The sequence below is a fragment of the Borostomias antarcticus genome (assembly GCF_949987555.1).
Source record: "Borostomias antarcticus genome assembly, contig: scaffold_300, whole genome shotgun sequence".
NCBI lineage: Eukaryota > Metazoa > Chordata > Actinopteri > Stomiiformes > Stomiidae > Borostomias > Borostomias antarcticus.
Window position 1 is genome coordinate 58,187 of NW_028175965.1, and position 10,000 is coordinate 68,186.

Below are 10,000 nucleotides of genomic sequence, written 5' to 3' on the forward strand. Positions count from 1 at the left end.
AGAGAGAGAAAGAGGGAGAGAGAGGGAGGGAGAGAGAAAGAGGGAGAGAGAGGGAGGGAGAGAAAGAGGGGAGAGAGAGAGAGGGAGAGAGAAAGAGGGAGAGAGAGGGAGGGAGAGAGAGAGAGAGGAGAGATTTGGACCCAGGCTCGGCAGAGGTCAGGAGTTGGGCGTCAGGGTCACTAGCCCCGGAAGGGGGGGTGTGGGGGGGGGGGTTGAGCTCACGTGAGATCTCTGTTGAACTCTGCACGGGGTTTGTAGAACACTTCATTGGCACTGGGAAACAAGATGGCGGCCTTGCCCTCCCTGACGACCGTCTCCCCCGGCAACAGGCCCCGTTTTCGAGGCCGGCGCCGCCGTCTCTCCGTCGGGTGCGGATCCAGTGGTTCTGGGACGGTCTCCGCCGGGGCTCCGGGACCAGGGGGCTTGGGTGTGGCGTCTTCCCCGGCCAGGGTGGTGGTGACCTGGGGGTCCTGAGTGGCTCTGAGGGGCTCCATGGTGCTCAGGCCCCGGTAGGCTACAACGCCTACGGCTCTCAGACGGTTCCGGTAGGAGGTGGGGTGGGTGCAGGGTAGGGGGGGGATGAGGGAGGCGGGTAGGGGAGGGATGAGGGAGGCGGGTAGGGGGGGGATGAGGGAGGCGGGTAGGGGGGGGATGAGGGAGGCGGGTAGGGGAGGGATGAGGGAGGCGGGTAGGGGAGGGATGAGGGAGGCAGCGAGGGGGAGGAGCCGAGCCGTACGCACTAGCATGCAGGGCGGTTCCGCGTCCTAAATCAAACGGATGAGAATGTGCTGTAAGGCTGAAAGTCGTATCCTTTGTAAAACTCGAGATTATTATAGATTTGTCCAATCACAGCTCGGGGCTACAGCAACTAGCCAATCACAGCTCGGGGCTACAGCAACTAGCCAATCACAGCTCGGGGCTACAGCAACTAGCCAATCACAGCTCGGGGCTACAGCAACTAGCCAATCACAGCTCGGGGCTACAGCAACTAGCCAATCACAGTCCGGGGCTACAGCAACTAGCCAATCACAGTCCGGGGCTACAGCACCTAGCTAGCTAGCTGGTCCCTAACGTTAGCTACAACAAAGATGAGTGGCTAAACTGAGCTCACTTCATGACTAGAGGCCTAGTCATGAAATGAACAGAAGAGCTAGACATGACATCACTTGAAATAAGTGATGTTTGCATATTTAAACTGCACGACGACACACTTCTAACCTCAAACGAGGTATGCTAGCTAGCCTGGCTAGCTATAAGACACCAGTGCAACGAACAACTATCAACAGATTCAACCGGTTACCTTGTCTGGTGAACTGACTCTGCTTTCAAAGTCTATTCAACGAGATGTTCGTCTAACTAACTTTCTGTGCTAGTCTGCTCGCGTTAGCACATGGACTCACACACGTCTGGACCACAAGTACGGTGGCCGGCGAAGCCCAAACCTGCCCGCTCGTCTGGAAGCGCAGAGTGCGGAGAAAGGCCCCGGATGTCCAGTGTTGTTATTTACCCTCCCGTACCCCGGTGTAACGTAAGGACACACGGGAGGACACAGCAGGTCATCCATGTGGTCAGTGTCCGTGGCTTTAGTTTTCAAGCCCAGAACGTGAGAAAGAGAACGAGAAATTTATATAATGTTTGATGCACGGCTGGCCGATAACGTTGAGAAGTCATGGCTATTTAAAATAATGATATGAAATATAGGCTAATTGTTTTCTTAATTGTTTGAAGTATTATTGATTTGCAATTGTGTAAATTATCAACGGTTTGAGATTAGTTGACTGACCCAATGTGGCCCATGTCTTCATGGTTTCTGGTCATGCATAACAACCTACGATTTCATGAAATAAGTCTAGTAATAATAATTATTGTCGTCAGTTTAACAATATTATAATATGCCAGTAGGCTCCTCGTAAATGATTACAGCTATCATGGGACCATTTAAATGTCAACATCTGGAGGGGGCGCTATGACAGAAATAATAGCCAGATATCATCAAGATATTTGGAGAAATGCAGACAGAGAGAAGGGGACACGGGACATCCAGCGCGTGAATGAGGGGACACACAGCGCGTGAATGAGGGACACACAGCGCGTGAATGAGGGACACACAGCGCGTGAATGAGGGGACACAGCGCGTGAATGAGGGACACACAGCGCGTGAATGAGGGACACACAGCGCGTGAATGAGGGACACAGCGCGTGAATGAGGGACACAGCGCGTGAATGAGGGACACAGCGCGTGAATGACGGGACACACAGCGCGTGAATGAGGGGACACAGCGCGTGAATGAGGGGACACACAGCGCGTGAATGACGGGACACACAGCGCGTGAATGATGGGACACACAGCGCGTGAATGACGGGACACAGCGCGTGAATGAGGGACACACAGCGCGTGAATGACGGGACACACAGCGCGTGAATGACGGGACACACAGCGCGTGAATGAGGGGACACACAGCGCGTGAATGAGGGACACACAGCGCGTGAATGAGGGACACAGCGCGTGAATGACGGGACACAGCGCGTGAATGACGGGACACAGCGCGTGAATGAGGGACACACAGCGCGTGAATAACGGGACACACAGCGCGTGAATGAGGGACACACAGCGCGTGAATGACGGGACACAGCGCGTGAATGAGGGACACACAGTGTGTGAATGAGGGACACACAGCGCGTGAATGACGGGACACACAGCGCGTGAATGAGGGACACACAGCGCGTGAATGAGGGGACACACAGCGCGTGAATGACGGGACACACAGCGCGTGAATGAGGGGACACACAGCGCGTGAATGAGGGACACACAGCGCGTGAATGACGGGACACAGCGCGTGAATGACGGGACACAGCGCGTGAATGAGGGACACAGCGCGTGAATGAGGGGACACACAGCGCGTGAATGAGGGACACACAGCGCGTGAATGACGGGACACACAGCGCGTGAATGAGGGACACAGCGCGTGAATAACGGGACACACAGCGCGTGAATAACGGGACACACAGCGCGTGAATGACAGGACACACAGCGCGTGAATGAGGGACACAGCGCGTGAATGAGGGACACACAGCGCGTGAATGAGGGACACAGCGCGTGAATGACGGGACACAGCGCGTGAATGACGGGACACACAGCGCGTGAATAACGGGACACACAGCGCGTGAATGAGGGGACACACAGCGCGTGAATGAGGGACACAGCGCGTGAATGAGGGGACACACAGCGCGTGAATGAGGGACACAGCGTGTGAATGACGGGACACACAGCGCGTGAATGAGGGACACAGCGCGTGAATGACGGGACACACAGCGCGTGAATAACGGGACACACAGCGCGTGAATGAGGGACACACAGCGCGTGAATGAGGGACACACAGCGCGTGAATGAGGGACACACAGCGCGTGAATGAGGGGACACAGCGCGTGAATGAGGGACACAGCGCGTGAATGACGGGACACACAGCGCGTGAATAACGGGACACACAGCGCGTGAATGAGGGACACAGCGCGTGAATGAGGGACACACAGCGCGTGAATGAGGGGACACAGCGCGTGAATGAGGGGACACACAGCGCGTGAATGAGGGACACACAGCATGTGAATGAGGGACACACAGCGCGTGAATGAGGGACACACAGCGCGTGAATGAGGGACACACAGCGCGTGAATGAGGGACACAGCGCGTGAATGAGGGACACACAGCGCGTGAATGAGGGACACACAGCGCGTGAATGAGGGACACACAGCGCGTGAATGCGGTCGGGACATATTCGGTATTCTGTGCGCGCGCAGCCCCAGAACCCCCGAGGCTCACCTGTCGCGGTCTAGACGCACGGGATTAGATCACTTTCTTTTAACCACCGGGTCCCGCCACCGCTCCACCCGGGGAGGAGAACACACCGAGGGCTCCGCTCACTTCCCACGGTCAACCCGGGGAGGAACCCACACCGAGGGCCCCGCTCACTTCCCACGGTCAACCCGGGGAGGAGAACACACCGAGGGCTCCGCTCACTTCCCACGGTCAACCCGGGGAGGAACCCACACCGAGGGCTCCGCTCACTTCCCACGGTCAACCCGGGGAGGAACCCACACCGAGGGCTCCGCTCACTTCCCACGGTCAACCCGGGGAGGAACCCACACCGAGGGCTCCGCTCACTTCCCACGGTCAACCCGGGGAGGAGAACACACCGAGGGCCCCGCTCACTTCCCACGGTCAACCCGGGGAGGAACCCACACCGAGGGCTCCACTCACTTCCCACGGTCAACCGGACAAGAGGGGTCCCGGCGCGACACACACACACCCATACCGGAGGTTAGTCGGTGTATGGGGGGGGGGGGGTATGATGTGAATGACGGGACATATTATTCCTGTATTCTATTTGTCCTGCTTTTTGTTTTAAATGTCTATAATGACTTGCTTTTTGTTTTAATGCTTTTAATGTCTCATGTAAAGCACCTTGAATTGCCCTGTGGCTGAAATGTGCTATATAAATAAACTTGCCTTGCCTTGAAGTGGCAGGGCGAGAGAGCGAGCCGGGCGGGTTGGATGAGGATAGTCTAGTCTAGTCTGATCGGGTTGGATGAGGATAGTCTAGTCTAGTCTGATCGGGTTGGATGAGGATAGTCTAGTCTAGTCTGATCGGTAGCTCTGTGATCCGCGCCCCCCTGGGGAGGGGGGGGGGCTGTGCCCTCGATGTCTCTGCGCTCGGCGGCGCGCCTGAGCTACTGTACTGCTGCTCCACAATGAATGGCTGCCTGTAGCGAAGGGGAGCGAGAAAACGCGTCCGTGGTCCTCCATTGAAACACTTTCCAGCAGAACACGGCGAGGGGGTGAGTTTGTACCCGGGTTCATGCCGGTTTCTCGGGGTCACGGAGGACAGGGTGAGAACGCCGAGCGGGTCGGACCGGCCGGGCGGTGTTAACGGGCTCATCGTTCACCTAGAGGGCTTTTCCGATCGGGTTCCGAGTGATTTTTTTTTTTTAGGGGGGTAGCTATTGTTTTTGGGAAGGTGTGCGATGGGGGATGGGCTCGTAGAGTCGGCACCAACAAAACTTTAACCAATTCACTGACTCCGCACGGCGCAGCCCCGGGGCGTCTCTCTCTGCGGATCCCCTCTCTTCCTCCTCAGCAACTTTTTTTGGAGGTTCGAGCGCGATCATTTTACTGTGACAACTGCGTCTATTATGTTCCCTTGTGAAAACGGGTCATTTTGTGATGGAAATGGTCTAATTCGCTCCGGGGTGATGGAGCCTACCATGCATGTTGCAGAGAAGTGGTTAAACCGTGTCTAGCGACTCCCCCCCTCCTCTGTGCTGGTTGTCTGGCTCGCCCCCAGCCCTGTGTGTGTCCCGGGATGACCTGTTGCTGTAGGAGGTGGTGCCTGGATCACCCTTTAACCAAAACCTCCAAATGAGCCCCAAAACACGCATTGATGCGTTAAGCTGCTGTTTTATTGTTGCATTGTTTGGGGAGTAGAATTAAATAATATATCGCGTCGAGGGCTCTTTATTATGCGATGGGCGAACCCCACATTTTTTGTGAGTAGGCTAGTGTGTGTGTGTGTGTGCGTGTGTGTGTGCGTGCGTGTGTGTGTGTGTGTGTGCGTGTGTGTATGTGTGTGTGTGTGTGTGTGTGTGTGTGTGTGTGTGAGTGTGTGTGTGTGTGTGTGTGTGTGTGTGTGTGTGTGTGTGTGTCCCGTCTCCAGCGAGCTCTAGGCCCCGAGGAGGTAACTCAAGCTCCCCGTCATCCCGGTGGCACCGAGGGGGCGAGAGCGCGGCCGAGGCGAACTCTTACATATTTCATTTGTTCGACCAGTTTTGGTGATAGCCTACTGTAGTATTCAGTTTTGGTGATACTGTAGTATTCAGTTTTGGTGATAGGCCTACTGTAGTATTCCGTTTTGGTGATACTGTAGTATTCCGTTTTGGTGATACTGTAGTGTTCAGTTTTGGTGATACTGTAGTATTCAGTTTTGGTGATACTGTAGTATTCGTGCCGGTGTTTAGTTGAGACGGTGGGGAGACCGGTGATAAAATCCTCTTGTTTCCCGTCGCCGCCCCCGGCCCGTGCCAGCCGAGCACTTCCAAACCCTACCGGGCAGAGACGGTGGCATACACCGGGACACCGGGAGCTCCCGCGTCCCTCTCCGGCTCCACGCTCCCCCGCCGGCGCGGCCCTCCCTCCGGGCGGGACCCGGAGACACATCGGTGATCCACTTCCATGTGAGATTGAGGGATGAATCTTTCATTTCACCGACGCGTATTCCGTTTCTAAGTTTGGATTTGAACCGTGCTCAAGGGAGGCTAATGCAGACAACGTGCCGGTGGTGCAAAGTGAATCCATATCGTGTTTTAATAGTGTGTTTTAAATGTTTATCACTAGGATAACCCGAGAAGGGCTTGGATCATGACAACGAGGAGTCTGAACGTTTAACATTGTGACACTAATGCAGCCTAAATCATGAGCTTAGCTTGAAGCTACTTGCTAACTGGCTACCTGCCCCCTCCTGAACCAGGAACCTGAGCATCAGATAGCTCACATTAGACTAGCCCACTACCTGCCCCCTCCTGAACCAGGAACCTGAGCATCAGATAGCTCACATTAGACCAGCCCACGACTGATGGACTGCTACAGCTATGCACAAAACATGTACATGTTATTATAAGTAGCCTATGTAATTATATTCCATGTTGCACGTGACCGAGCTTGCATAAAAGAGTAGAGTATGAACTTAATCTGGAATGAAAATGATTATTTGATCAGTTTGAGCGCCTCTACCCGTGGGCTAATGTGTCTAACCTTGACCTGCGACTGCGCGGTATGGATTTAATGGGGCGCTCGCAGGGGTTCAAGGTGAAAGGTCAAGCGCCTGAAATGAACTGCCTTTATGTGGCGGGGGAAGTGTTCCTGACCTCTATAACCCTCATGGAGGTCTTAGAAGAAATGCCGGCTAATTGGATGGTTGGCAGCTCTGAATAGGCTCAGAACTTGACGTGGGCTACCTGGATAGTTATTGTGCAAATATATGTTCCTCAGATGTGGGATGAGTCTTATTAAAGCATGCAGAATATGAAACTGTTCTGTTTGACAGCTTAATATACATGGGAGAATTTAGCCAATGATACTATTTTGCAACGGTGTAGCCTTAGCCTAATTTGTGCATCATTATTCATCAAAGCTTAATATGGTCACTGTTTATGATTCTTTATTTATGCCTTGCGCGCGTGCGTGTGTGTGTGTGTATATCTGTGTGTGCGTGAATAACAATGTAGACTGTATTTAAGTCCTTCCAAAAGAAAATTATTGCTACTGTATGCTGTTTATAGGCTGCTTGTGACTGCAGGGTATTTGGTTTAATGTAAGTTGGATGGTTGATGATGTCAGCCGTGCTTGACCCGGTTTATGGGTGAGACCAAGGGCGTAGGTTTGCGTATGGACGGTCGGGACATGTCCCTACCAACATTTTGGGAGGCCCAAATTGTCCCTACCAACTTTTAAGCAACCTTGTTCGCATTATCTTTGGAGTGCAGTTATATTAGATCATTTAGATGGCCTTCCAATAGTTTGCAAGGACAGAATTGGCCATACCATTGAGTGAGTTAGTTTGCATTATGTTTGTGGTTACATTAGCCTACCCCTTTCCTCCACTGTGAATGTGCCATCCCAGTATTTTTGATTGGCTCATTTGGCTGAGATAGATTGTTGCATTTTCACTGGATCTGAAGACCAACAGCCTTACAGACAGACGCTGACAGCAAGCCATACAGTTGTGATTCTGACAGCCGTTTAGGTACAACCACCACAATGTCGCCTCCCCCTCTGAAGAGGATGAGGGATATCAGGACTGTAAGTAACGTTAGCGTTAGCTAGTTACTGGTAAACTAAGTAGCTAACATTAGGCATTAGCCACATGAAAACCAGCTAGGTTGGTGCTAGCTAACGTTACCTAAACTAACATCACTTGTCTTTCCATTGTGGCAAATTATCAACTGGTGATATAAGCTGGCTAGCTAGCGAACTGTTAAGATGGCTTCTATCATCCTGTAACATTAGGATAGCAGCAGCCATTAGCCTACATTATTATACATTAGCTGCCCACCAGAGATTTAATTGAATGGGACATCACGGTCCTCACAACTAACGACCGTTAGTGTCAGCATACCAGCCGATAGGCTATTAGCTATAGCTTTGTCAAACCCAGTCTGTGCTAGACGTGATGCTAATTTTCACCATATTAAATTCCCATTAACTTATGCTACAAAACGTCAGTGATATTAAAGTCCTAAGTTTTTATTTAAAAATAAATACATTGTTTTAGCCTGACAGGGGTTCTTGTTACAATTATAGGGGAAACTGAATACTCATAAGGTAACGTTATCTAGAGGTTAGCCAGCCCGTGAGAGCCGTTAACGTTAGTTTTATGAGGACTCAGGTCTGTTTTTCTTTATACAAGCACGTCCCTGTGTAGCCTGTTTTTTTTTTTTTTTACAGTTATTAGCTAACGTATACTTTCTAACTGGAATATCATAATTTTCCTCTCACTATATTGGCTGGAGGGTGTTTTAAATAAAGTAGTGTATGTTGAAGTAGGCTACATGGGATTTATTTTTTCCAACTATGGTATCGAATTGGGTATCCAGGATTGTGGAATTTCTCAATTAGTATTGCCTACTAAATGTCTGGTATTTTGTGACTCCCCTAATGGACAGATATATCAATTTATGAGTTGAATGTCAGTCTAAAAATCCAATGAAAATCTAAATTTTTATCAAATTATTTTTTATATATGAAACACAGCAGCAGTCGAGAGAGAGTGGAGGGACGAAGCAGCAACCAAGAGAGAGAGAGAGAGAGAGGGTGGAGGGACGCAGCAGCAACCAAGAGAGAAAGAGAGAGAGAGGGTGGAGGGACACAGCAGCAACCAAGAGAGAGAGAGAGAGAGAGGGTGGAGGGACGCAGCAGCAACCAAGAGAGAGAGAGAGAGAGAGGGTGGAGGGACGCAGCAGCAACCAAGAGAGAAAGAGAGAGAGAGGGTGGAGGGACGCAGCAGCAACCAAGAGAGAGAGAGAGAGAGAGGGTGGAGGGACGCAGCAGCAACCAAGAGAGAAAGAGAGAGAGAGGGTGGAGGGACGCAGCAGCAACCAAGAGAGAGAGAGAGAGAGAGGGTGGAGGGACGCAGCAGCAACCAAGAGAGAGAGAGAGAGAGAGTGTGGAGGGACGCAGCAGCAACCAAGAGAGAAAGAGAGTGGAGGGACGCAGCTGCAGGCAGGATGTGATACACTAACAACATTGTATTAGTATTATTCAATTTCATAAATAGATGCATATTTAAGAGGTTTAACCTCTCATCCCCAGCAAAAATTGTGTATGCAGTCTACACTGCTATATGGTCCCTACCAATGTTGAAACCAAACCTACGCCCTTGGGTGAGACGCGCTTTACCCCGTTTGATCACGTGTCTCTGTTAAATCAATGACTCGGGGTTCACGCTCTGCACTCTTCCAATAATTTACATGTCAGTGGCGTGAATTCTTTCTTATTCTTACCTGGTGCTATAGAAATATTTAGGCGAATCTCCCAAAGGAATGGCAGGACTTCAAAGAACATGTAGAACTTTTTAATGGTTCTTTTTGGAGGCAAGTTTTTGACAGTTCCCTCTTCCTCTGCTTATGATCAGAGGGAAATTGAGCGATTATGTAACATGTTATCTGTTGGCCGTAGTCTATGTCTCCCACATAATTAGATGGTTTGTTTTCTACAAGGTAAACTGCCATTGTTCTTGTTAGTAGAATAATGATATAGGCTACCTAGGCCTATTATTCAGTTAATAATGATATACATAGGCATATTACTTAGTTAATAATGATATCGGCCTATTACTTAGTTAATAATGGTATACCTAGGCTTATTACTTAGTTAATAATGTTAATTATTATTTAGTTAATAAAAAGATTATTAATCAGGCTATACATCTCATCATGCCTTCCCTTTCTATCT

General features: G+C 50.9%; 1 protein-coding gene across 1 annotated transcript in view; it reads left to right on the forward strand.

Moving 5' to 3' along the window:
* Window positions 1-4,763: 4,763 nt before the first annotated feature.
* The window catches only part of LOC311328976 (nucleus accumbens-associated protein 1-like), a gene marked incomplete at its 3' end in the record, with an annotated part of 10,646 nt that continues 5,409 nt past the window's right edge, over window positions 4,764-10,000 (forward strand). The window contains exon 1 of the mRNA XM_084462865.1: window positions 4,764-4,833. The remainder of the gene's footprint in view (window positions 4,834-10,000) is intronic.